The sequence below is a fragment of the Patella vulgata genome, chromosome 9 (genome assembly GCF_932274485.2).
Source record: "Patella vulgata chromosome 9, xgPatVulg1.2, whole genome shotgun sequence".
NCBI classification, from domain to species: Eukaryota; Metazoa; Mollusca; class Gastropoda; family Patellidae; genus Patella; species Patella vulgata.
In genome coordinates, this window is record NC_065887.2 from 36,106,546 (window position 1) to 36,133,937 (window position 27,392).

Sequence of the window (27,392 nt, forward strand, 5' to 3'; positions counted from 1 at the left end):
TAGAAGATTCTAAAATTGGATACTCGAGTGATTGAATATTGAACTTGGTCATTTCGATTACTGAAGGGGCAAATCCTATACATTCAAATTTTAGTTTCAATAAATTAAGTGAACGTCTTTTCAAGCATTCAGTTTGACATGGGGAACATGTAATTTGACCTGGAACATGTGAATAATTGATCAGTTCGATCGATCTGGATTGTATAGCTATAATTAGGTTGCTCGACGGATAAAAACAACTTCTGTAGACTTTTGTCATATTGCAATAAAGTTATTTGAATTTCCGATCAATCTATTGAGTTATGACTTGCTTGTCGCGTATATTCGCCTCCGCGATCTCGTGTCTATAACACTTGTGGCCAATAGCGATAAAGTAGCGGCATTATCGGCGTCATATAATTATTAACGCTAAGGTGGAATATGCTGACTATTGCCACTCCGTCATCACTTCATTGGTAAAGATAATCAAACTATTACTGTATTCGTTGAGACTGATTATATATGTTTATATAGTTATTCTAAATTCCAGAGTATAATATAACTGGCAAATCGTGAGTGCAGCAAGTTTTGTGTTTTATTACCTGTAACGGTAATGACAGTACAACTTTGATTTTCCTTGGTTCCAAGTTGGCTAAACAGTTAGACTATTCCCCAGGCCTTATAAACAGTGATCATATTTCAATAATATTTTAAACACATCCTTTATAAGAAGATATACCAAAAGAGAATTTCATCGAGACCTATATTTTCATGGACAATAATTATTTTGTATAAATTAATTACTAGCTGGAAGTATAGAAGAGAAAGCTTTTGTACTTAATAGAACACAGTATGAGAGCCACCAATTAAGGTAATAACATTTTATTCATACTTCTGTTCAATAACCTTTAATAAAAGTATCTAGTTGTCAATTGAGATATTTCACGTCTACAATATTGTGACAGTCGAAAATCCGAACCGTTGTCATTTTGATTTCGTTTTTCTTAATTAAATGTTAAATAATGTTTTAATTGTTAAGAGCAGAGAGGTTGCAAACTTTCAACATAATTTAAGTACTTCTATATATATATTTATATTTGCAATCGCCAGCCATTTTGATATTCCATAAAGTTATCTTTAAAGGTATTCGATCGTTAGGTGCATCAATATCACTTAAATTGAACATTTCTAAAAACATCTCAGAAAATGAACTCCAAACTTTCGCTCCAATTACTAATTCTAAAGCTCCTATAACATCTCTCAGTTTAAGAGTTTGAATTATATCTAACACATTCATATTGTATGTCTGTATTAATTTTGGTTGGTTGGTTGTTTTTTAAAGTCTAAAAATAAAGCGTTTTTCGTTTTCCATCAAAGAACTGGCCACATTATCTGATAACCCATTGAGCCAGGAAGATTTAATTTTGCCAGTACTGAAAACAAAGTTTTTACTTATCATGGTCTGAAGTAATATCATAAATACGTAATACGTTATATGTAGTGACTGCACAATACGCGGTTGGCTTATAGAAAATTAAGGCTTTTCAAAAATCATTCATTTATCAAGCTTGTTTTATATCTCAATTATTTCATATTGATTGTTCTTTCCGGCAGTGCGTCAAGTTTAAATCGGTTATAAAAGGCCGCAGAGGTTAGGGCGCTGTTGGAGTTTAATCCAGAACATAACTGCCAACAAATAACACATGTACGGTTTAACCAACCGTTATAACTTTGGTGTAAAGAAGTGATGGTTTAGTTTTTAACAAGTGTAGTATAGAGAGGAGACTTGGCCTAGAGAGGGGACTTTGGCCAAGGCACCAACTACACAACCACTCTTCTGTCTTACGTAGAAAAACGGCTTCAGTATGTGGGTAGACTAAAACTTTGACAATGAAACTCGGCTTTGTTTTGTTTTGTTGTTTTTGTTGTGGTTTTTTTTTGGTTTTTTTGTTTGTTTGGTTTTTTTTTTGGTTTTTTTGTTTTGGTTTTTTTTTTTTTTTTTGGGGGGGGGGGGGTCTGTTTTGCTCGCGTGTCTGGCTTGGTATTGTATAACAAGAGTTATTGCTTTAGATTTTAAAATCTTTATACATATTTTGGGCGAACGAGGGAGTGGGTGTGTAGTAGGTGACCCCATAAAATTTAGTATTTGTAAACCCATTCCTTTTCTGCAGTATGCCACATCTTCGTTAGTAACCCCGCCCCCAAGGAAATCTGGGGGTTCCGTTAGCTGTGGTCTCTCTTTGGTCCAACGTAGGTGGGTTTCCACCAGGTCATCCGGTTTCCTCCCACTGCTAAAGGCTCCTACGCGCAAGCAAATTAAAAAACAATGCACTATGTGTTGTTCCCAGGGAACCCAAAGAACTTTTTGTTACATGCTCAATAATGCTTTAGTAATGAAATGTCTTATCGGGCTTGTCAATTGATAATGTGCCAATCGTACCTGCCTATAACCAACACGTTCTGTCAATGTCGATATCTTTCCAGACAAAAGACTTAAATAGTATTGGCCTTACAAAAATGCAATAATAAGGGTTGGTTTTTGATTTTTATTTTGAAATATTAATGTGCAAATATAAAATCAAACTTTTTGGTGTAAATGTCCATTGAGCTGTTGCAGAAGTTTACTGTCGGTCTTTTGTTGAACATACCAAAAATTATTAGCTATGTGACAAAGGGCAGCAGATTTTCTGGGTGCTAAATGGAATGTCAATATCGACTGACTGATATTTGTAGATTGGTGATTGAAATGATTCCTTTGTGCTCGTTAAATAGATTAATTTTCAAAACCAAACGAGATAAATGTTTGACTCGGTTCTCCAAACAATTAAATTTTGTGCGAAGAATAGGACCATACTCTACACAGCCTTTGCTAACTATTTTATTGTCACGAGTCTAAACGTGAACAATAGGTTGCAAGAAAAAATAGTAAAGAGTGTGTTTGTGTGTTCTATTTTGTAGGGTGGGTTTATATGTAGAAAACAATTAAATCAAGTTTAGTGCTAACATCGGTAGTATTTTACCATTATTTAGAGTACTTGGATAATATTGCCGCATTAAAATCACCTATTTATATTTCAAAAACAAATACGCGTTAATGCCACGTTAATCTGGAAATGTGCAACATAGCGCTGTTTCTACTGGTAACTAAAGGTCGTGTCGTAATGAAGGATCTAGGAATCACACATTTATAGAAATAACAATCCTGTTTCGTGCAAAAATTGACGAGTTATAATCAGCCATCCGTAAGAATAAACAAATTGGATATTGGAAGTGACAATATTTATTGATATTCAGGGTAATGTAGAATTTCTTTTAAATGGTCTTAAAGCCAAGTAAACTGGTTATCAAGACATCGCATATAAATAAAACATATTCTAACCATTAATATCAATATTGAGAAACCATAAGAAGTTATAAGTTGCGTATTATTGTAATGTACTGCCTGCGTCACTACTTCCTTCAATTTTCTTAAACTAAAAATAAACGGAACATTAAATTTCATTTTTATATACATCCACATTATCGTGTGAATGTATTATGTCGTCGCCCCTATCCATCCGGACGCCCGTCCGTCCACAATGTGTTTGTGGACACTCTACAGGTCACAATTTTTATCCGATTTTGACGAAACTTAAAATATAGTTATATTTCCCAAAGATCTCGGTTCCTGTTGATATTGTTATGTATCGGACCATAACTTCGTGGATTATGGTCAATGATTGTACAAAAAATCACGTTTTTAGCTTGTGGACCTTCTATTTGCGCCTATCAGACCGTAACTTCCTGGATTAAGGCCCCTGATTGTACGAAAAATCGCGTTTTTAGCTTGTGGACCGTCAAGAGGTCACAATTTTATCCGATTTAAAAAAAAAACGTTTAAATAAATACAAAGGTTGTGGACCCTCTAGAGGTCAGAATTTTTATCTGCTTTTGATGAAGCTTAAAATTTGCTTATATCCTGAAGATCAAGGTTCCAGTAGATATTCACGCATACCGGATCGGAACTTCCTGGAGTATGGCCCCTGAGCTTGTTCTCTGCACATCTCTGAAAAACCGTTTTAACCAGAGTGTTTTCTAGCTAAGCCGTTATTTAAGTATTGGTGAAGAGTCAAGCCACAGAAAATTACATTTTTTCTTAGAACGATTAAGCGGAAGCCGAGATGTTTAGTTTAGTTTCATTTTTGGCAATCCATACTCGTTAGATTTTGAATGAAAGCAGATTTTCATGCCACAAAACAAATAAACACATAAATATTCAATTTTATTTTAAAATAGGCGAAAGAGGTTTAATCATTTCCCATGATGTCCGGGTGACTAGACTGATGCTCATTCGTCATGTTTTTACTAAATGTTGTATTTTTCATTTTCGCATGATTTCAATATCAGAACGGAACCTGGCCCTCTGGAAATCTCTCAAATTTACATATCTATACATTGTCTGCACGGATCAAGATCGAACTCTTATTGTCGGTCTATCAATCTCAAACATGTGGTTTCGGCTCTCCCGTTTTCCCGGGGGGTTGGATGGCCGAATGGTTAGCACGTGCGTGCTGTATCATAAGACCTGTCATTAAGTCAACTGGCGTGGTTTCGAATCCCCGGTTGTACGTGACAAGGAGTAGGGTCGCCTGTCCAACCTCGTGGGTTTTCTCCGGGTCCTCTGGTTTCCTCGCACTGCTAAAGACCCCTACACGCAAGCGAATCATTGAAATAAAATTAAACCATTAATTTAAACCTCATTTTTCTCTCTCTCTCTCTCTCTCTCTCCCGTTTTCCACAGAACTTAGGAAACTTTTATGTACTAAATCGACCACTCCGTTGATAGAATGAATAATCACTTGTTATACCATCAACTCAATTAAAATCATTAGTGTATACGGTAGGCGATTGTCGAATGATTGACAGGTTGTGGTAAAGTCTTCAGAATCGATTGTCAAGTTTAAGACATAATAGACGTTGGGTTCATATTTGAGTCCATGAGGGTTGGCACTTAACGTAAATGGTATATGTTTATGGCTGTGTTATATTCTACAGATTTGCTGCATCGACTTTCATATACCAGCAGTGTCATATGAATAGGCTATTTAAATAAACAGTAGAAACTGTACTTGATATAAATCGGCATTCCTGAATGTTTTTACTTGTCAGTTATTGGAAGTGACGTGGATTATTTATAAACACACCTGGTAGATGCTTTATCTACCTATATTGTATTGATCTAAAACAAATACTTACCTTCATATATAATCATCTAAGACTAATAAACACCCACTGCTTTTAGTATTTCACCATGACAGTAAACAGCCCATCTACATTAACAACATGCCCGTATGTTGTTAAAGAACACAACCCTACTTCTAGCTTTACATGATTGTATCAGGTATACGCAGTTATTTTACATTAAAATGTGTTGGGGTTTTTTTCTTTCATGGGTGACATTTTATCCCCTTAATGGTCTCCAAATGGCATATGTTCGAACCACAATCGGGAGATGTATATGGTTATAAAATGAAGAAATACGAAGACCCACAATTCGATTATCCACTGTGTTACTAAAGAGCTATCTGTAGCTCGATTATCCGAGTCTCAAAGTAGAACATATAAAGTAGAACTACGGACGAGAGAATGTCATATTCAATTTTTGCCATTGCACATGGTAAAATTCAACCGTTTCTAAATGTGTTTACGCAAGTCAGTCTGTATTACTTTAGGAGACCCTATAGTTTCAGGTCATATTCTTCTTTTAGTGGCATTTAGTACCTGGATACATTAATAAACTATAACACGTATATATAACAAATACAGGTCTATATTTCGTTTCGTTTTTTATACTTTCGATGGCCTACACTACATGTACATGAAGATCTGACCAGTTGTTTTAGGGGTTCGCGTCAGAGGTTATACGAGCGACTTTTGACCCTATGGCATCAGATATTTGATTAACCAATAAGCATGGATGTTTCTAGTGGATTACCCACGGTTCCGTGCAGCTCACGCCAAAAGCACGCCATAACAGACCGTTTCATTGGCTAATCCCTCACATCATCCAGAACACGTCAATGATCTTCCAGATCCTAGTGTAGTAAAGACAAGTAAAACGAAATTTTGAACTATAAAATACGAAACGAAATAGGATCTGTGATTTAGTAAAGACAAGTAAAACGAAATTTTGAACTATAAAAGACGAAACGAAATAGGATCTGTGTTTTTAATCAGATTGATATGGAAAACAGCTACGGTTTATGTCCGGGAAGTTTCAGATCAGTTGCATGTAACCCTGTCGTATTCTATACCTTGTTTATGTCATGATTAGTTAGCGTACTGTAAACAGTGACCATTATGATTGCCAACTAAGATAAGAAATTGTGTTTCCAAACACGATACAGCAAGCTTATTGATGGTGGCTATAAGTATTTGTGTTATTATTACCCTAAAAAATTGACAGCCAGCCGTCAAAATGCTGTTTGTTGGCGTACATTCCTGTCCTGGCCACCAATTATTTCATACAGACACGATTTGCTTTTTAATTAATGATAATATTGGTACTTTAAATCACTCTTCTTCTTCTGGTGTCAGATCTGATAACAACTAAATCACAACAAAACAAAAAAACAAAATAATGGAAAACACACGACAACATATGATTAGAAGTTTCTTAACAATTTACTTTTTATGGGCTAGAGTTACGGAAACGGGCCCATTTGTTGGCATAAAAATATGCATAACAATAGAATAATGACAAAAAGGTAGTTCTCTTTTGTAATAAATCACACATTGCTATATTAAATATGCTTAAGTGGTAATTGGGAAGTCGTTAGAGCATGATAGTACGTTAAACACGTTTATTAATGGAACTACTAATGGAGATCTTAATTGATTCCACATTTTCTACTGATAACATGCATTGCCTGGTAGTCTTCACCCGTTCAATAGCAATTCAGATGATCTCATAGTATTGAGATTGATATGTAAACAGTTGATCTGGTGTTGTAACACTAGATTCTGGAATATAACAGAACTCCACCAGGCGAATTTAGACACGTTTTCGTTTGATATCATTACAATGTTATATCTGATATTTTGTGAATAAATATAGTTTTGGTAAACCAAGACTCTCGGTTAAAGACTGAAAGATGCATACAATATGATCATGGAATGAAACTTAAACTTGGGACAAAAGTTAAAATCTTTGGCGTGCTCAACAATTTTGTTTTAATAAATTTTGGAGTATTTTGTCCATGACAACGATAAAAGACACACACTGTTTGAGATAAGTTTGGCTAGACATACTCTTTGAGGATTGTTTTATTGTTTCATCTGATTAAGTATTTGTAAAGACAGTCTAAGCTATAATCAACTCTTTTTCTTTTACGGTCATAATACCAAAATCATAATACAGCATCGCGTTATTGTTACTTTCAGACCGGTAAGAAAGCAATTTACTAGACATGCAATATAATATTATCTGAATTGAAGTGCTAACCATTTCCGCAATGTCTGCTTTAATGTCCCCAAGCTTACCAATGATACACTACACAATATTCATGATACTCTCACTGGGACATTCACAATAATTTAGTCCGATTTGCTCACGACACATTCATACCGTTTCAAAATATATAGACTTTATTATACAAACTTATTGGCGTGTGAACAGAACATAAATACAAAAAAAATACTGGTCATGTAAAAACGAACAGATACAGACCTAGATCCCCCACCCCACCCTATCTAAATTCCTAAGAGAATCGTACTCTAATTCATTTAAAAATATGTTGGTATTTTTCGTCTCCGGCTCTAATTTTAAATTCTGATTTTAAAAGAGAAATAGCCTCGGGTAAATTAATGTGCGTTCTTAAATAAATTTCCATTGAATTTAATTAGAAAATATCTTGACCATGAAATTTAAGGTATTCATGTACTTCAATTTTCTTACTAATATAAATATTTGGAGTATAAATTTTCAAAATAATGTTCGTGGCATCTACTACTGTTCGGGGGAGGGGTCAATCTTTCAATTGAAAATTCACCATTTTTTGGAAGGAGCGTTATATTTGAAGATGAATGCAAGTGGCACAAAGTCAAAGTTCATGGACACGAACGTGTTAAAGGGATAATTGTGACCCAATCTATTTTTCAACACCTTATACATTACCAATAATTTATCGTTAAGGTGATATTGCTAATCATGCCGTTTCTATTTCCGGGCCTTGTGATCCGGTTGTATCTGAAGGGTCAGAGGGTAAATGGCAGCTGTTCTTTATTTCAGCACAATAATATACTAACGATCTAATCACAAGTTTGTTTAAAACCATAATCATATTCCTATTGTCATTTTCGAAATATGTCCATGCATATTTTGTTATCATTTGGCCTTAAAGAGAGAAATGGGGTTTAACGTCCACTCGACACAAACTAGGTCATTTCGGGACTAACATATGGTTTAATTTTATTTCAGTAATTCGCTTGCGCGTAGATGTCTTTAGCAGTGGGAGGAAACCGGAGGACCCGGAGAAAACCCACGAGGTTGGACATGCGACCCTACTCCTTGTCACGTACAATCGGGGATTCGAAACCACGCCAGTTGACTCAATGACAGGCGTTATGATACAGCACGCACGTGCTAACCATTCGGCCATCCACCCCCCCCCCCATTTGGCCTTAAAACCACTGTAATTCCTACTATTAGTGAATTTGCGCCGATCGTACCTATCATGTCTTAAAGACAACGGTTAGGCTATGTATTAATGGGCACCGTGAACAAAGTTTTGGATTTAGCTGTCTTTGTAAATTCTGACAGGCTCTCTGTGATAAAGCTGGTAAATAACTCTCTGATAAATCGATTGATAAATTAATATATGTATCTGTACATCAGACGTGTAATCTTTTAATCAAATACTATTATTCAGTGATAACAAATTACACCCGATATAAAAAAAAAACCCATCACTATGAAAAGTCAAGCTGTTGTTCATAAGTAGGTTAATTTATTTTGGGTTTGGGGCGGTGGTAGTCGTGTTGACAGGGAACTGGATTCTCGCCTAGAATTCCCTTAGGATGGAATGTTGATATCAGCCTTTAAGATGTTCCAAGGTGTCTTCATTTCTCAGGATGTGTGTGTGTGTGTGTCTTTGTTTGTATATAACATAGACATATGCAAGCATTTAATTGGCAGAGGTGAGGGGGCTAGTAACTTTGGAACAATTCATTACAAATTGATTAGATGTCCATACCTCTTCAAACAAATAAATGTTACGTGTCAATTGTATTTAGCGTCAATTAATTGTATTCAGTTTAATTAACTCTTCGCCCTCAAAAATATAAAACTAAAAATATGAGCTCTTATATTTAATTAGCTTTTAATAATTAAGTTATATTGTAACCCACCAAGTTCATGTCATATAATATAATTTGACTCGTTTTTTTTTTAGTTTTAAATCAATAAATTAATTCTTCGTTCTTAAAAATCTAAAACTAAACATATGAGCTCTTACATTTAATTAGCGTTTAATAACTATGTGATATTGTAACCCACCAAGTTCTTGACATATAATATGATTTGTCGGTTTAGTTTTAAGTCAATAAAAAAGTGTTGATACTGTTTTAAACTTGCTATAGGCTTCAGCAACATAATTCATCATCACTTGTAAACATAGTAATTGGAATTAGAGTACATGTGTACTGCATTGGATTACAGTAACTAGATATTAGATTTGAATGTTACCCATTATCACCTAATATGGGAGTGCACATCCTATGAAAAAACAATTAAGTAGGACGAGAGAAATGATGACAGCCATAAAGGGCGTAGTAAAGGTAAAATCGTGTATTGTATATTCGCTGTGTTAAAGACATCCGTTCCCTGTAGAAATGGAAGCGGTGGGTAGGGGCGGGTCGTCTCTAACTGCTTAGTAGATGTGAGTTAATATAACAAGAACTTGATTCATTTTCACAATATGTTAAAGTCTCTAAGTAAATATCATCCAAAGTCTTGTCAATATAAATCGAGATTGATGTTGTGATCTTGCCGAGAAAAGATGGGCTTCTGATATCCAGTATTTAATACAAATTAAACATTTTACCATTGGAACACGAATCGTGTACCATAATGCGTTTCAGCGCCACTTGTAAGAAGGGATTCGGAGAACGAGGCTATAGACATATTCCACAAGTCGTGTCAAACGGTGACCTCATATTCTTATCTGGAGAGCATGCGCAGTAAATACTATCGGTGAAGACTGGAATAACCAGACGCTAGGGACTGTCATTCGATTGTGACTTCTGACGTATTTCGCCGAACATAACTGATTTGAAATTAGAGTAAAAACGGAAACGATTGAATGTAAATCAGTTTATATACATTCATATTACATTATTATGTGCGTTGCGACCCATTTGTGTCAATTTCTAGGTCCCACATATTAGCGATTTAGCTCCTTGAACGAAAAATCATAATCTGAAAAACAATCTCAGCGAGATCGGGTCCTATTAAATGTGATAAAGTTACGAGTTTGTTGATTTAAGTATTAAATATGTTAGTTGTCTGGGTCATATGAATGTCTGATAGAATTATTACACCAATCAATTGTAAAACTGGACCTGTTTACTCAATATTTACACTGCACTTAAATTCTACATCAAATCACCACCATTAGGTTACTTCCACTTCATCGACAACCTGACAAGGTTCATGTTTACTCTTTACAGAAGACGCAATTACCATTTCTTTGATTTTTAAACATATGTAATAACACAGTTATAAAATAGACCTTAATTTCGTTCCACCTGAAGATTTAACTATTTCATATCACCAGACAGAACATGGCCGAATTCAGGAAATATGAGCCCCTGTTCACGAGAGGGTCCAATCTGTTTGTTGAATCTGATGACTTCACACAATCCCCCCAAAACGTTATCCATTACAGATCTAAACGTTAGGTGATTTATTCAATATTGACACTGCCCTTCAAATGCTTTTTGCAAATTATTAATATATGAATAATGGTTGTGAATCACAAAATCTAATTGTTTACGTAGAACACACATTATTTTCAAATGGAAATTTATTGCGTTTAACGTATATTGTATTATTTAGGGAATGCATATCACAAAAAATCAATTAATCGTTTGTCACTGACTACTGATTTAACACCACAACAAACTACATATCAAGTCCATGTCTAGTCAAAATTGGAACCAATCAAACAAAGGAAACAATATAAAAATCCAATATGGCAGAATTAGGCCGCATCGAATATTTGTACCGGAAATTAACACTTAGCTTCCAGTACGAATGTCAAAGTGCCTCCCCAGTGAACTTGATTTCAAGATATATCCGACTTCCGTGTATTAACTGACAGTACGGATTGTGTGTTTCAATACGTTTGTTTTTCTATAAGTATACAATTTATTTTGAATATAATAAAGATGCACCTCTTCGACAGTTGAGATTCTCAGTATATAGCCAGCTATCTCAAGTGACATCTGTCAATCTCGATTTACTCTCCATTCTGTTTTTATCGTGTGTTAACATTTACACAACAGTGGGTTTTTTCTTCTGTCGTTTTTCTTACTTGTTTTATCGTGTGAACATTTACATTACATTACAGTCTTATATAACATCTTTAATAACTTTTGGTTCAACTGTTTTGAACTAGGTTCTCATTCAGCTAATAAAGAAAAGCTCTTCCTTTGTCCTAAAAAAATGAGTCGCGGATACGACCCCAGTGTTGGCCGAGAAATTTCATAGGGATTTTCCGGCGTGGTTACCCCTTGTCAATGGGGCTCGCTGGGAGGGGGGGGGGCTGACAGCTGTGTAGTCCTTCGGTGGGACGAAAACCCGAGGTCCCGTGTACACACTGGCATGCAGGTAAAATATCCGTTGGGATAGTCTGAATTCGATATGAGTAGCCAGTAGCGCCGCTTTCCTGGCAAAGTTTCTTCATAGCGAACTGTATGGCACAAGCACGCCTTCATTAGCCCCAGGCGGAGCAGGGGGTTAAACCTTCAAAAATGACAACTTAAAGGTTTTATAAACCTCTTGAACAATAATGTGCCCTGTTTCACGTGATTATTTGTATTGTAGACTACTACTGGCTAGCACACTATTCTGCAATTAAAACAATGTTGGCTCGTGGATGCAAGGCGTCTCCCTATATTGGGATGATGATGAAAAGTCTGATCAGCCTACACATAAATTAATCGTTTGTCACTGACTACTGATTTAACACCACAACAAACTACATATCAAGTCCATGTCTAGTCAAAATTGGAACCAATCAAACAAAGGAAACAATATAAAAATCCAATATGGCAGAATTAGGCCGCATCGAATATTTGTAGCCTATAATTACTGCTAAATTTGTCCTCATTACATACTAGAACTGACCTATTTTTTCTGGAATAAAACTACCTATTGCCATAAATCAATTATTCTAAATGACTTGCATAGACAACGAACTGACCAGTCTGAAAGACATGAATGTTAAATTTTGGAGAATATTCCAGATGAATAAAACAATGAACTGACTGAGAGACATGCCTGTTATTTATAAATGGTGGAGAAGATTCCAGATGAATAAAACGATGAATTGACTAGTCAGAGACATGCCTTGTAGAGAAGACTCCCGAATAAAATGAAATACTCAATTATGTTACGTGCTACACAGACCTCCTATGATTTTTGTACAATTCATCAGCACTACATCGTTTGGAGTCTATAATGGTCATGTGTGCAGTGCTAATGTTATGGGGAGTAATGTTAATGCTAATGGGATGGTGATGCACTGCTGTTTGGATGGACATCGGTGTTTTAACCTACTTGTCTTCGAATTCCAACTCTCAAGGGGGGTCACGTGGCTAAGTGGGTAAGACGCTGGCTCGCTAGCCTGGAGGTCGGATGTTCGATCCCTGCATTGGCGGAGAAAGTTCATCCAGACTTTCCGGCGTGGTTTCCCCTTGTCAGTGATGCAGGACGGAGGGCTTGGCAAGGACAGTTGTCTAGTCGTTCGGATGGGGCGAAAAACCGAGGTCCCGTGTACATATTGGCGTGCATGTAAAAGATCCCTTGGCAGTTGGAATTCGATATAAGAGTAGGCCGTAGTGCCGCTGCCCGGTCAAAATTTCCCTCATAGCACACTGTATGGCGTATGCCCGTCTTCATTAGCCCAGTTTAGGAGCAGAACAGTAGGACGTTAAACCACATTTCATTTCCAGCTCTCAATGTTTTTATTATGTACACGTCAATGTGTAAGCTGTTGGGCCTTGATTTTCCGAGATGCTGCCCATACCAAGTGGAAACAGGGATAAATAAAACCAAGGGTTTGAACACAGAACATTGTAGCCGAGGAAAACAAATGAATAAATAATTTGGCGGCTTTATCTTAATTTTTTCATCAACACAATTAGCACATAATTGTGCTAAAAATTGGAGGTGACAGAAATTGTAACGCATTTTTAATGTCCATTTTCACTGACGTTCAAAGGAGACTTTACCACAATTATTGTCGCAAGAAACCAAGTACTGAAGTTTTCAAGATGTAAACATTAATTTGTGACATATTGTGCACGACCTTGGCCGTAACTGAATTAAAATAAAAGAAGTATACCTGATACCATTGTTTTATATTCTGCGATCGACTTCATCTGTCAAAGAAACGGATCTAGTACTCACTTTAAACCTTGATTAACACCTTGTCTAAATCAGAGCTTAACGAGGCAGGCCTGATATTGTACAACCATCATGGGTAGAATATGTCATGGCCATTGATATATTTCATAACTACCATGAAAGGTGAAAAGGGGGATTAAGACGTAGAACCACTTAACATGAAGATGTTAAATTAGAACTGTCAACAAATGATAGAATAACACGATATTAATAAACAGTTAATGCCTTAAGACTAACATTAGCTTTCAGCTTAAAGTGAACATTCGGGTTAACGGGTGCGACGGACAAGTAAACCGTCAATCATTGACAGAAATTGCTCACCAAAGTAATCATCTGACTGATAGCTCAATGTTTAGAACTCTTATCTTGAGGGTTTGACCCTGGTGTACAAGAGAGAGTAAGGCTTCAAGCGGTCGGTGTTGTTGCATATTCTCTTTATTATTTCAATCAACTTCCAGTAATGACGCGAAAAATAATTTCCAATATCTTGTCAACAAAGGAGATTGCTGACCTCTGGACTTGTTCTTCAAAAAGGTCGACGCTTCTCTAAATACCTCGAATTTGATTTGTATACACCCATCTTAAGGTCTGGATGTATTACTTTGCCATCCTGTCCATTTTACCGTCAACAATTGGCTAAAGTTTAATAAAAAAATTTCTGTTCATATTTTACTTGATATCTTACTTCTCAGATTTTCAGCGACCCATTTTTGTTATTAGAACGTTCTGCAACGTATGTTCATTTTGGTAATCGTTAACTGATGTTCAAGACCCTCTTCTCTAGAACAAACTGTCTCGAAATATAAGAACCTGTTCATCGTTGGCGTTATTTAAGAAAAAAATGAAAATGCACTTATTCTTAGAAACTTTTCCTCGATAATAAATCATTCATTATTATTTATACAAACAGTTCCTTTTCAAATTATTTCTTTTCGATTAGTGTTGTTAGTTCAGTGCAATTTTAATTTGATTTCAATGTTAACATGTATTTGAACTTTATTTATTACATCTCTATATTTAGTCTTGTAAGTTGTGCAGTGCTAAAACTATGTACATAATGATACTGTTTATTTGTGTCGTATATTAAAAAAAATTGTCAAATATTTTAAATCAGAAAAGGAGTCGTTCATGAGTGAATTGTTAAACCCCACTTCATCTCATTTGTCAGAGAACATCTTTAACTTAAGTTATAAAATATGGATGAACCCACTCGTAAATAACATAAAATGACCAACTTTATGGATATGAAATGCATTTTAACCCTAATACATTATCTATAGCGATGCGTTTTCTAAGTGATATAAACAGTTATGATGATTTACTGCTTGCCCAATTTACGCAAGAGTAGAAAATAAGTACTGTTTATGATATTTGAGTTGTTGTAATTAGGCCAGATATTTTGTATAATCCAATTACTTTTCGTTTTGTTATTTTTCTGACTTCTACAAAAAACATGTAAAACTGACCGCGGTGCTTCCTTAGTTGACATGACGTTATATTTTATATTGTGATTCATAATAGGTCTTCATTTCCTCATGATGTTGGCATGTTCATACTCATTCTGTACACACATAAAATTATTTCATGTTATTTGAAGGGCACTTCTTCGGCATTTCAATACTGTTAGTCCATTCCTGTAGTCAAGGGAAATGAATTAAAATGGAGTTGAACGTCCTACTGTCTGTGGCCAAGGGAATATCGAAGTGATAATTGTTGAAACTCTTTTAAGTCCTGTCTGTATTATTATTTTATCGTATGATAATTGGTACGAAAATATATTGCCTTTATAGTGACACCTATTAAAATGGGAAAATACATTTGTTATTCAAATTATTATGAATAAACCAGTCAAAAATCGCAAAAAGTTGACAAAATGTCAAAATAACAAGACGCATCAGAAAAATGGGAATTTCAAGCATGCCACAATGTCTGAATTTGGAATGTTGCTGAGAATTCTAGGCCCATAAAATCAGTATTATTAGAATTTCTCTGCAGTGAATAAATTCTTCCAACCCCCAGTGTAATAATATCGTTAACACGTATCCAGACGAAATACTCATCTCCCCGTGCATGTACAATTAACAAAGCTAGTTGAAGAACACCCATAGCTCAGGTGTCTAGAGCCGGATATTGCATAATATATTTTTATACGTTACATTTTCATGTTCACGTATATTGTCCGTCCGCATGTATAGGTCACAACTTTTATCCGATTTTGACGAAACTTGACATATAGGTGTATCTCTCACAGATCTCGGATCCTTTCGGTATTGACATCTGACCGTAACTTCATGGATTATGACCATCGATTGTACGAAAAATCACGTTTTTAGCTTTTATCCGATTTTGACGAAACTTTAAATATATGTTTATAACCCAAAGATTTCGGTTCCTTTGCGCTTATAGGACCGTAACTTTTATTGCCCCTGATTGTACCAAAAATCGCCTTTTTAGCCTGTAGTCCCTCTGTAGGTCACAATTTTTTTTAACCGATTTAAAAAAAAAGGTTAAAATATATCACCGGTACACCATTATGGCGGTTGTGTTCCAATTTCGTGAACATCGGACAGAAACTGCCCGACAAAATGGCCGAGCGTACGCAATTAGTGTAAAAGTATGTAATACCAAGGTTGTTGACCCTTAGAGGTCACAATTTGTATCCGATTTTGATGCAACTCAAATAACGTATTTATATCGCAATTTTTATTCGATTTCAAAAACCGTTTAACATAATGACCGTTAAGTTCGAAATTCGAATAAAGCAGGGGAATATTAAAATGGATCCGTCCATCTATCTGTCTGTCCTTCACACCTTTTAGGACGCAAAAACTCTCTAAGCTAAAATGTTCTAACTTGGTGTATGTGTTCATTAGGTGAACACCTTGATGGGGTTCGACGCCATTTGATTGTGTAAGCAAAGCGATAATTGGTCAATAAGGTAGAATGTTCAAACTTGGTGTAGGTGTTTATTAGGTGAATGCTATGATGGATTTCGAAGATGAGCATCTTCTTCTAGGCTAAGCCGCGATAAGCAATTTGACTGGTTGAGAAATTGGAGCGCGATAACTTTGATTCTTACTGAGTGAGAGAAGCGAAACTTTGTGTATAGTTTCATTCCATTGATACATTGACTAAGTTCGATGTTGAACAGAACGAACATGTTCTGCTTAGGCTAAGTAAAGGTGCATGCCTTGACAGTGTTCGATCATGCGCATTTTCCGCCAAGGTTTAGCAAAGATAAGCAATTTGATACTTTGGAATACAATAACTTTAGTTCTAATTGGGTGAGTGTAGCGACGCGCGATTTGGTTGGTCAAAGCTTTGGAACATAGCAACTCTACTTTTAATTGAGGTAGAATGTTTAAACTTGGTGTAGATGTTCATTTGGTGAATTCCTTGGCTGAGTTCAATTGGTGGATGCTTTGGGACAAGATAACTTTGGTTCTAACTTATGGAGAGTGGTGAAACTTGATATATTGTTTCTCTACCAGGTACTTCAAAACCTTGACTGAGTTCGATCGTCAACATTCTCTGCTTAGACTTAGACTAAGTCTAGATAATCAATTTGATTGCTCTATACTTTTTCAAAAAGATGAACGTGCAATTAATATGTTAGTAGGGGGGCTAGCTGACCTTTGTTCCTAAACTAGCGGACAAAATTGGCACTATAATCAATTTGATTGCTCTATACTTTTTCAAAAAGATGAACGTGCAATTAATATGTTAGTAGGGGGGCTAGCTGACCTTTGTTCCTAAACTAGCGGACAAAATTGGCACTATGCCTAACGGGGGGCACCATGGTGGCCGATGATCAGAATGGGATTTCTTAAGCTGCACATCCCCTGGGTTTAGGGGCTGTACTCCCGCGAAATCGCGGAAAGGGTCGATGTAATTAAAATTTTTGCGGACAAAGTTAATCTTCGCTACATATGTTCACGTTGCTATGAAGGGAAACGTGCAAATTGCCCTTCAGAACAAAAAATCCCATGACTTCTGGCTTAAGAATGCCCCATAGTGACCCGAGTACTTAAGTTTATTTCAAATATGACGGACAACTTTGATTCCTTTCTCAACTGATAGGGTATGGCCCCAAAGTAAAAAATAACACAACTTCAGAACAAATAATACCCTGCGTTCCTACTCCAGAACGGGTTCTAAGCTGAACCAGGGTTTCCGCGGCTTCGTCAAACATTTTTTCAAGGATAAATATACGTCAAATTCAAGGATTTTCAAGGACATTTTTTAGCCTAAAGTTACAATTTTTCATCTTAAAAATAACCAAAACATTACCAACTATCGTTATAATCTCATATTTAAAAAGAATTGAAGACATAAACTGATTTTTTTTTTATTATTATAGATCGACTTTCGGCACACCGAAAAAACTCCCGGCATTTTTAAAACAGAGTTATTTCCCTTTTCGACTCGGACCACAGTTAACTGATTAAACTAAAATACGAATTAAAAGTAGTACAGTTTTTTTACGTTAATTTGCCGATTATTAATACGTTTATTATTGTTTTAATAGTTTTTCAAGTTTAGCTATTTGTTCGTCTATTTCCGTAATTTCGGTCTTTTTGGCTCTTGCTGCCCTGCAAAGGGCGTTCGACTCAATTAAAAGTTTCTTGATGTCACGGCTTTTTTCCGCATTATTTGCATTCTCGTCCGTCGAAGCTTCCAGCGTAATAATGTCATTTTCGAGGCATTTCTTTTTCTTTTTACTGTCAGTAAGTTTATCTCCAATATATTTTCGTTTTGAATCTACTGTTGACTTAGCATTCCCTTTCTATGCACAGTTTAATGTAATTACTAATACCGATTTTGATTAGTCAGTGTAGTGGCTTCTAGTATGTTAATTGGACAATGGGGTCACGTGAGAGTATTTGGTTGCCTAACGGTAAATGTCATTGGCTTATCTTGTTATTACGTGACAAAACACAGCTGTTTATTTAGATCAGTTGATTGACAGGTATACGTCAGAGTTATTGTTTAGTATAACTAGCATAACTTCTAATCTAAACGGGATTTTTCATATCAACTTACTATTATTACCAATTTGAAACAAAATTAAGGATCTCAACTGAAATTCAAGAATATTTTCCTATTTCCGCGAAATTCAAGGATATTCAAGACCTTGAAAATTATTTTTCATATCAACTTACTATTATTACCAATTTGAAACAAAATTAAGGATCTCAACTGAAATTCAAGAATATTTTCCTATTTCCGCGAAATTCAAGGATATTCAAGACCTTGAAAATTAAATTTTAAATTAAAGGATATTCAAGGATTTTCAAGGACCGCGGGAACCCTGTGAACACAACACGAAATCCCAGTAGAGCTAGTAGAAGACTGATTTGTTTCAAGTATGGCGGACAAAATTTTTCTTTCGTGACCATGGGGCTACAATTGATCTATAAATAAAAAGGCCCTTTAGAAGAGAATATCACCTGGGTTCTGCACTTCAGAACGTCCCCTAGTGACACCGATAGACATGTTTATTTCAAATATGACGGACAACTTCGATTCCTTTTTCAGCTGATAGGGTATGGTCCCAACGTCAGAACACAGAAGCCTCTGGGTTCTTCCTGCAGATGAACTTTTTGCAGATTTCTCTAGGTACATTCCTGTAGAAGGTCATATGGTAGAACCGAAAGATTAACAAACAATACGAACAAGTTTCAAATACTTGATAAAAACCGAATCATCACAATAGAATTTCAAGTATTTGTTTGAAGGGCAATATTGGTGTCAGCCATTATCACATATGGTTAAACACGTCACAAATTTAATTGTAACACGAAGATTAACGGGAGTGACAAAAGCAAAAGGAAAACACTACTTATCCTTCTATATAACTGACTGAAGTACCGAGCGATAACAGATATCCTCTCACAGGCTCATATAACAACTTTTGGTCTACGAAGGAATTATCAGTGAGCAGAAATTCGCCTGAGAATCTGTTATCGCTCGTTACTTCAATCAGTTTTTTTTTTTGCTTTCGTCACTTCCGTTCCTTGAAAACGTCGTTACGCATCTATCGCAGCAATGATCTCTATGTTAAAATTATATTTGGAACGTGTTTAACCAGTTCTATCGCATATGTGATAATGGCGGACACCAATATTGTCCTTTAACACCATACGATATAAGCAGAACTCCAACTATTTGCTGAAAAACAAACGATATGAATAGAATTTTAACTATTTGCTGAAAACTAAACGAAATGAAAAGAATTTTAAGAGTTTGCTAAAAAAAAAATAACACATTTGGATAGAAGATCCAGTTACAAGTAAATCTAATTGCCATATCGCGTTGAGGTAGGCTACAGCATCAGGCAGGACCAGGGAGTTTAGGATTTATTTTCCATCAAACTAGATAAATTCATATCTTCCTTCAACTAACCCCCAGCCATATCGTTTGCCGGGAAGTTGATTTATGACCTCCGGGTCGCTTGACAGCCACAATTTTTGCCATGAAGGCTGTTCTCCGTATTTTAGGAGCGACCTCTGTCTTATACGGAGGTATCATGGAACCGTCAATGCCCTTGACAGTTCTCAAAGGACTTTTACCTTTGTCGAGAAAGTGGCTTTGTACATACTGGTGCCTATACTCGTGAGCTGAGTGTTCTTTGCACCATATATTCCAGCAACAAATTTGTTCAAAACTTCAACTGTCGTTACACCAATTCCATCTTGGACAGTGAGGTCGATAAAAGCATTTTGTGTAGATTTACTCTGTAGGAGCCTTTTGATGGAAAACAAATCCCCAACTCACTGGTCCCGCCTGATGCTGAAGTTAGCGATGAGGGGATGGACGATCGTAATATAGGGCAAGCATCAACTTAGATCTTAAGATTTTGACTAGAGATGGTGGATGGTGAATTGACTGATAATGTGAACTAGTGACTGTCAATTCTTTTTATAAATTGCCAGATATCCCCCTACAGCCTCGTATAACAATTTTGGTCTTCGAAGGAATTATCAGTTCACAGAAATTCGCTCGTTACTTCAGTCAGTTATATAGAAGGATAACTCGTGTTTTCCTTTTGCTATTGTCACTTCAGTTTCTTGAAATCTTCGTTACGCATCTATCGTCGCAATGACCCCTGTGTTAAAATTACTTTGGGACCATACCCTATCAGCTGAAAAAGGAATCAAAGTTGTACGTCATATTTTTGGTTTGAAGGGCACTTTTAATGTTTGTCTTCATAGCAACGTGAACATATGTAGCGACGATTAACTTTGTTCGCAAAAATTTGAATTAAATCGACTTTTTTCGCGATTTCGGGGGCGTACAGCCACTAAACAGATGTGCAGCTTAAGAATTCACATTTTGATCATCGACATCATGATGCCTCCGTTAGGCATAGTGCCAATTTTGTTGACGAGTTGAGGAACAACGTTCAGCTAGCCCTCCTACTATGTCGTCTGTTTATTTATCGAATTCGGCTGTGGACATCAGCTCCAACGATGGACTGTTTAACTTGTTCTCTGTCCATCTCTTGCAAAATGTGGGCATATCTTGCATGGCAACCGTTTGTTAGGGAAAGTATCATAATAATATCTAGATATTGCGCCGGGCTTAGTAGCGCGAACTTACGAAATAATAATTAAGGCACAAAATAAACTACTAATAATAGGATTTTATACAGTATAGACAGATCTTTATACAACAATTGGTTTGTTTTGTTTTTGTTTGTTTTTTTTTGTTTTTTTTTTGGGGGGGGGGGGGGGGTCTTAAAGCCTTTGAACAAAGTATCACCAATTAAATCACATAATAAAGATGAATTAAAAACTATCCATAAACAACAGACATTGTATATTCCGGATGAAACATTTATCGTTTAAGAGAAAGTTGTATTATCGTGTCTTTATAGAGTCTACAATCACAATGGGTTACTAACCGAAAAAAAACTATATCCATACATCCTGGATAATTAACGTGTCTGTCAATATGTTTTATGAAAGGAATATAATTGAACAGAAAATGTACTATTATAATAAATCACAAAGAGCTAATGTGTGTAGGCATCAAAGACATTAATTATTCTGTTTATCGTAACTTTTTGATTATATTCAATTGAGATTTTATCTGTTTTTGGCGCCATGTATATTTATTTTATATCATGCTAAATAGAAATGCCTTTAAAAATATAAGTATAGCCACATTTAGACATAAATAAAGTTTATTATCTCGTCAGCATGGTACTTGAGTCAGTTAGAAAGGAATGGAGTTTATTCTCAGTCTGCATGATACTTGGGTCAGAAACAAATGGAGTTTATTCTCTCGTCAACATGGGACATGTGTACCAAATCTGGAAGTTGCAAGCAAGGGTCTGTAGAAGTAAAAAGGGGAAATACCCAGAGAAATCAGTCAGGCGACCATACTCCTAAACACATACAATCCTGGGATCGATCCGAACCCTTGACTTGCATAGGTTTACAACTTCAGATACACCACACACCCTCAGTTTAAAATACGTTGCACGGGGACAATATGTGACCTCTAATTAAACTCGAGAAAACGTATATTTAAGTGATGATTATATGGTTATAGTGAAACATTCTAATAAAACGAGTAAACAAAACAATTTGTTTGACTTTTTGATTAAATAGAGCTTTTAACACAATCCTTCGCAGTTTATAAAAAATATGACGGGGGAATAAATAATTTAGGTCTATTAAATCTATGAAACAAAAACAGATCATGCAAATGTCTTAAAAAAAGGGGACCAATAAGTCAATCGTGTGCACAGCTTGAAAGGTTTTTATTTTGGATCAATTTTTATAAACGAAGGGCTTTCATGTTGCTGTACTTAGAAGAGATTTGCTTGAAGGGGAAGAAGAGACACACTCCCTCAAAAGCTCAAGTATCAGAAGTCAATCCAGCAATGGCCAGAGAGGAATTTGTTGGGCGGCTATTGCGTCAGGAATGTGAATGAATTACTTTCTGGACCGCCCAGTGTACATTCGCTATTGTGAGATTGGTGCTCTTGTTTCGTGATTATTCTGGCAGTTCTGTTTGATGTGATCTTTGGTTATTTGTTGTGGGGTATCTTTCCAGCTCGTCATCGCCTACTAGTAGCGATATTTTAAGGCCTTCTTGGATACTTTAGAAAGAACGACGTGTGATTCCGTCATTTGTCGTGTCTTTAAGAATGTGGAGAAGATCGGTGTGTGAAGTAATCATCAGTGTATTACACTGAGAAGTCATTACTTTCAAATCACATATTATACAGAATCTGTCATGGAATTGGTCCTTCTCCTTTAAACAACTTACATTTGTGTATTTATTACCTGTATTTACCGCGACTATCCTTTTGAACTAAAGCTTGGTGACAAGGAACATCAATATAAATTTCTTACAAAGATTCGAAATGAAGATTTGGGCTATGATCGTTCTATGGTTGTCTCCGTCGTTTTATTAAGTAGACCACAGTACACAATTAATTTCCCATTGACTCTAAGGTTAATTATCATCTCTTTGACCGGCTGTAACATTTTTCCAAATTTTCGTGATGTTGGACGCTATCTTGCCTAAAAGCATAATTATATGAGGTTCACCATAGAAATCTTAGATACACAAACTGGAAGTAGCATACAAGTAAAGATGCAACTGTTCGCCCTACTTTTCAACGTAACCAACCTCTTAACTATCTTATCCTTCCGTATCAAAATCATGAACATTCACCAACATTTTTATTCAAACCTTTTTTTTCGATTCAACACCAAAAAGTCAACAAGAATCGCCTTGCAAAAGGGGTACAAAGGGAAAGGGAGAGAAAGACTATAAGTAACTTGTGTCCAGTTAGTGATAGGGTGAGTGTGCGTGCATAGGATGACCTTCTACTCTTGTTACTGATCCACCTATAACTGCCGTATAATAGTTATATATATCCCAAAGAAATACAGATGATATCTCAAAGGTGAATCAGTCAGTTTTCTAATCTTTAAAACATAATGAGAAAAAAATGGATTATGTTTCGCTTTTTATTGTAAAGAACTTGTTCTTAATTCGACCTGATATTAGCTGTAGTTGTACATCTTAATCGTTTAATACCAAAACCAATCCAATTCCGATACTTCGGGTCGTTAAGAAGTAAAACTCGTAATGCGACTTGTAATGGGAAATATCATTATCTGCTTCCATTAAGCACCATAGCCAATCTATATATTGACGTTGTTGAACGAGACGCCATATTTCCAATAAATCCTACTTTATTCAGATTTTATTTGTCTACCAAAAATGTTTTAAGGTAATTTTCATCAACTGTGTCGCGTTAGTGATTAACGTGTATATATGCTTCTGACAAAATACCATATTTTTTTTTTTTTTTTTTTTTTTATGGTAAATGGGGTCGTATTACATCGAATGTGGTAATGGATTCACGGGTAATGTTTTTGTTTATTAGATGATTCGGCGTCTGCGTTTCAATTAATAATATAAGGTATCTGAACTTCGACGGTAAGGCTTTACGCTGGTTGGATGAACCTGTGGTATTTTGCAGTGCGTTTTATGTGCATTTTCATTGCAGGGTTTGTTTGGTTTTTTGGGGGTTTTTTGTTGACAAGATCATTTACCAGATAAACTTACCCTTGTATGCGTAAATCGCGGTAAATAACCGCACAGAAGTTGAAATTTTTCTACCATAAACATTAAGCTGCGACTAAATATTATATCTGAAGGCATGTTCTTTTCGAGATTATCAAATTCAGGGGAACATAACTCGTCTGAAACCAATTCCGTATTCAGTAGCTATAATATACAAAGGTGAGAAACACACTGACAACGTAAAGTGGGATAAACGTCCACTACACAACATGCTGTCAACCAGTCGCAATACTTACCAATTCTCACTAATTAGACAACCTCAGGAAGTACTGTGTATTATGACCGGTTGAGAGACAGAGAGTTGAGAGAGAGATGGGGTTTAACGTCCACTCAACACAAACTAAGTAGTCATTTCGGGACTAACACATGGTTCAATTTTATTTGAATAATTCGCTTGCGCGTAGGGGTCTTTAGCAGTGGGAGGAAACCGGAGGACCCGGAGAAAATCCACGAGGTTGGATGGTGAAGACAAAGTATTAAGTTAACCCCTTTTTCATTTCATTTGCATATCGCTTACATCGTATATTATGTTTATACTATATTACTGACCGCACAACAACATCGTATGATATGTTTATACTATATTACTGACCGCACCACAACATCGTATGATATGTTTATACTAGATGACCTGGCGCCTGGTACGTTCGGGCATTTTTATGCGCGAACTCTTAGGTTTTTTTTTACTGGCATGCGCACAGGTACTATTTCTTTTTCTTTTAACAAATACCCAAATCGGGGATTTCGTGCGGAGGTAGTTCGGAGGTAAACAGTCTGTGAAGTACAATACTTGCCACTCTACCTGTGTATCGCTAATTATAAACCGAATGTGTGAAGACAGTTCATACATATCACTCAAAAATTTTTCAGTACAAACTCAGTTGATTCACGCTCGATTTGCTACTAAACAAACCCATCGGTTTATTTTCTCAACAGTGTGACCGCGGATTTATTGACCTTATCCATAGCTATATCCTTACACCGAGAGAAATTATCTAGTCTCGGTGAAAAGAACCATGGTCATCTGGTAGAAAATTACTTTTGTATTTTTTGGAACGGAAAACAGTGTTTTTAGAAGCAAACTAACCTGCCGCACATGAGGAAGTCATTATACTAATAATAAAAGGCGAGACCTCTTTTTGCGGCGCAGGCTTATCACTGAGTAGTAAACCGTCCACAAACAATAATATAGGAAGCCTAGTGACGAGTGTAGTACTGTAAGTAGGCTATAGACTATAGGTTTGAGTCGAGATTACTCGCTTTCAGTTTACTCTGTTTTTGCGATAACCAATTATGTGAGAAATACCATACTGACATTCGGTTTTTAAAAGTTGTACGCGAACTAAATGCGTTTGTTAGATACTGACAGAGCAGCCCCGAGTCGAACAATCGCCGCCCGAGCTGTCTTCGTCAGCTAGTTTCACAATATCGTGCAATAGGTGTATTAATGTGATTTTTAGGTTTAACCCCGCAAACAATGCCAAAATAGTGTTTTCACTGCTTACAGAAAACTGAAATTTAAAAAAAAAAATTTTTTTTATGAGGGTGACCCTCCCACACACTCCCTATCGAGCTGCCGCTCGGTCTGCGCAGCCTCATGCCTGGCACAAACTGTCAACATTGTATATTTTTCCGTTTCCGCCCTTTCCCCCCCCCCCCCCACAATATATATTTCACGGCGACGGTACCAGCATACCCAGTTGTTGACACCCATTACATCACTCCTGTCTAACAAATCATAAAGCTGTGGTGTTACGGTGGCGGCATAGTATTTCACCGTAACACCACAGCCACTCTAACCATTCATAATACATCTAACTATCCCTTTACAGCACTTCACTCCCTACACATATCCCCTCGTCCTACTTTCCCAAACGTCAACAACACATCTCATACATCCAGTTCGCTGATTAACCCTTGTACCACGTCTACTGGATTACCGAATATACTACTAACATCGTATACTATGTTTATACTATATTACTGTCTGCGCAACAACATCGTATGCTATGTTTATACTATACTCTTCAAAAAAAGTAGAGGATATTCAGAAACAATACAGAACAGCGGAAATGCTCTGCTGTTTTTATTAGGTAACCAGTGTATGTTAATAACAGTTCATATGGGCGGCTTATCAAATGAAATGGGATTTAACGTCCTACTGTTCTGCTCCTATACTGGGCTAATGAAGACGGGCATACGCCATACAGTGTGCTATGAGGGAAATTTTGCCCGGGCAGCGGCACTATCGCCTTCTCTTATATCGAATTCCAACTGCCAGGGGATCTTTTACGTGCATTCCAATATATACACGGGACCTCGGTTTTTCGTCTCATCCGAAGGACTAGACAACTGTCCTTGTCAGGCCCTCCGTCCTGCATCACTGACAAGGGGGAACCACGCCGGAAAATCTGGATGAACTTTCTCGGCCAATGCAGGGATCGAACACCCGACCTCCAGGCTAGCGAGCCAGCGTCTTACCCACTTAGCCACGTAATCCCCGGGCGGCTTATCTGACGGCCCCATTTCACTCGCAAAGAGATACACTGCCAAAAGTGAAAATGGACGTTTTTGATTGTTGTCTTAATAATGAGTAATTGCTCCACTAATCCTCAGACATTCAGCAATTCGTCGTGGCATGCTCCTAATGAGACGTCCAATCACGATTAGGGGCAATCTGACCCACTCCTCTTGCAGTGCCACGGCCAATTATTGCAGTGTTGTCTGTTGACGTCGACGAACACGTCTCCCGTTCATATCCCAGACATGCTCTTTAGGGGAAAGGTCAGGACTCATGGCTGGCCAAGGCATATGGACAATATGGTGACGCTGGGGATAGTCATTCACGACACGAGCGTGGTGAGCACGGGCATTATCATCTTGAAAGATGAAACGTCGACCTGCACGTTGAGCAAAGGGCAGAACTATCGGTGCCAGGATGTGGTCACGGTAGTACACACCAGTTACCCTTCCTTGAACAATATGCAAGTCCGTTCTGTCAGTCATGGTGATTCCTCACCACACCATAACAGACCCACGCCCGAATCTGTCATGCTGTCTGACGTTAACGTTAGCATGACGCTCATTTATACTCCTCCAATCGCGAGCACGTCTATCGGTGAAATCCAGG

At 36.7% G+C, this 27,392-nt stretch overlaps 1 protein-coding gene across 1 annotated transcript in view; it reads left to right on the forward strand.

Annotated features, from left to right (window-relative positions):
- Positions 1-321: 321 nt before the first annotated feature.
- LOC126831836 (annetocin receptor) overlaps positions 322-27,392 on the forward strand; it is a 53,863-nt gene continuing 26,792 nt past the window's right edge. The window contains exon 1 of the mRNA XM_050562473.2: positions 322-850. The gene's annotated coding sequence lies outside the window, so the exon portion shown is untranslated. The remainder of the gene's footprint in view (positions 851-27,392) is intronic.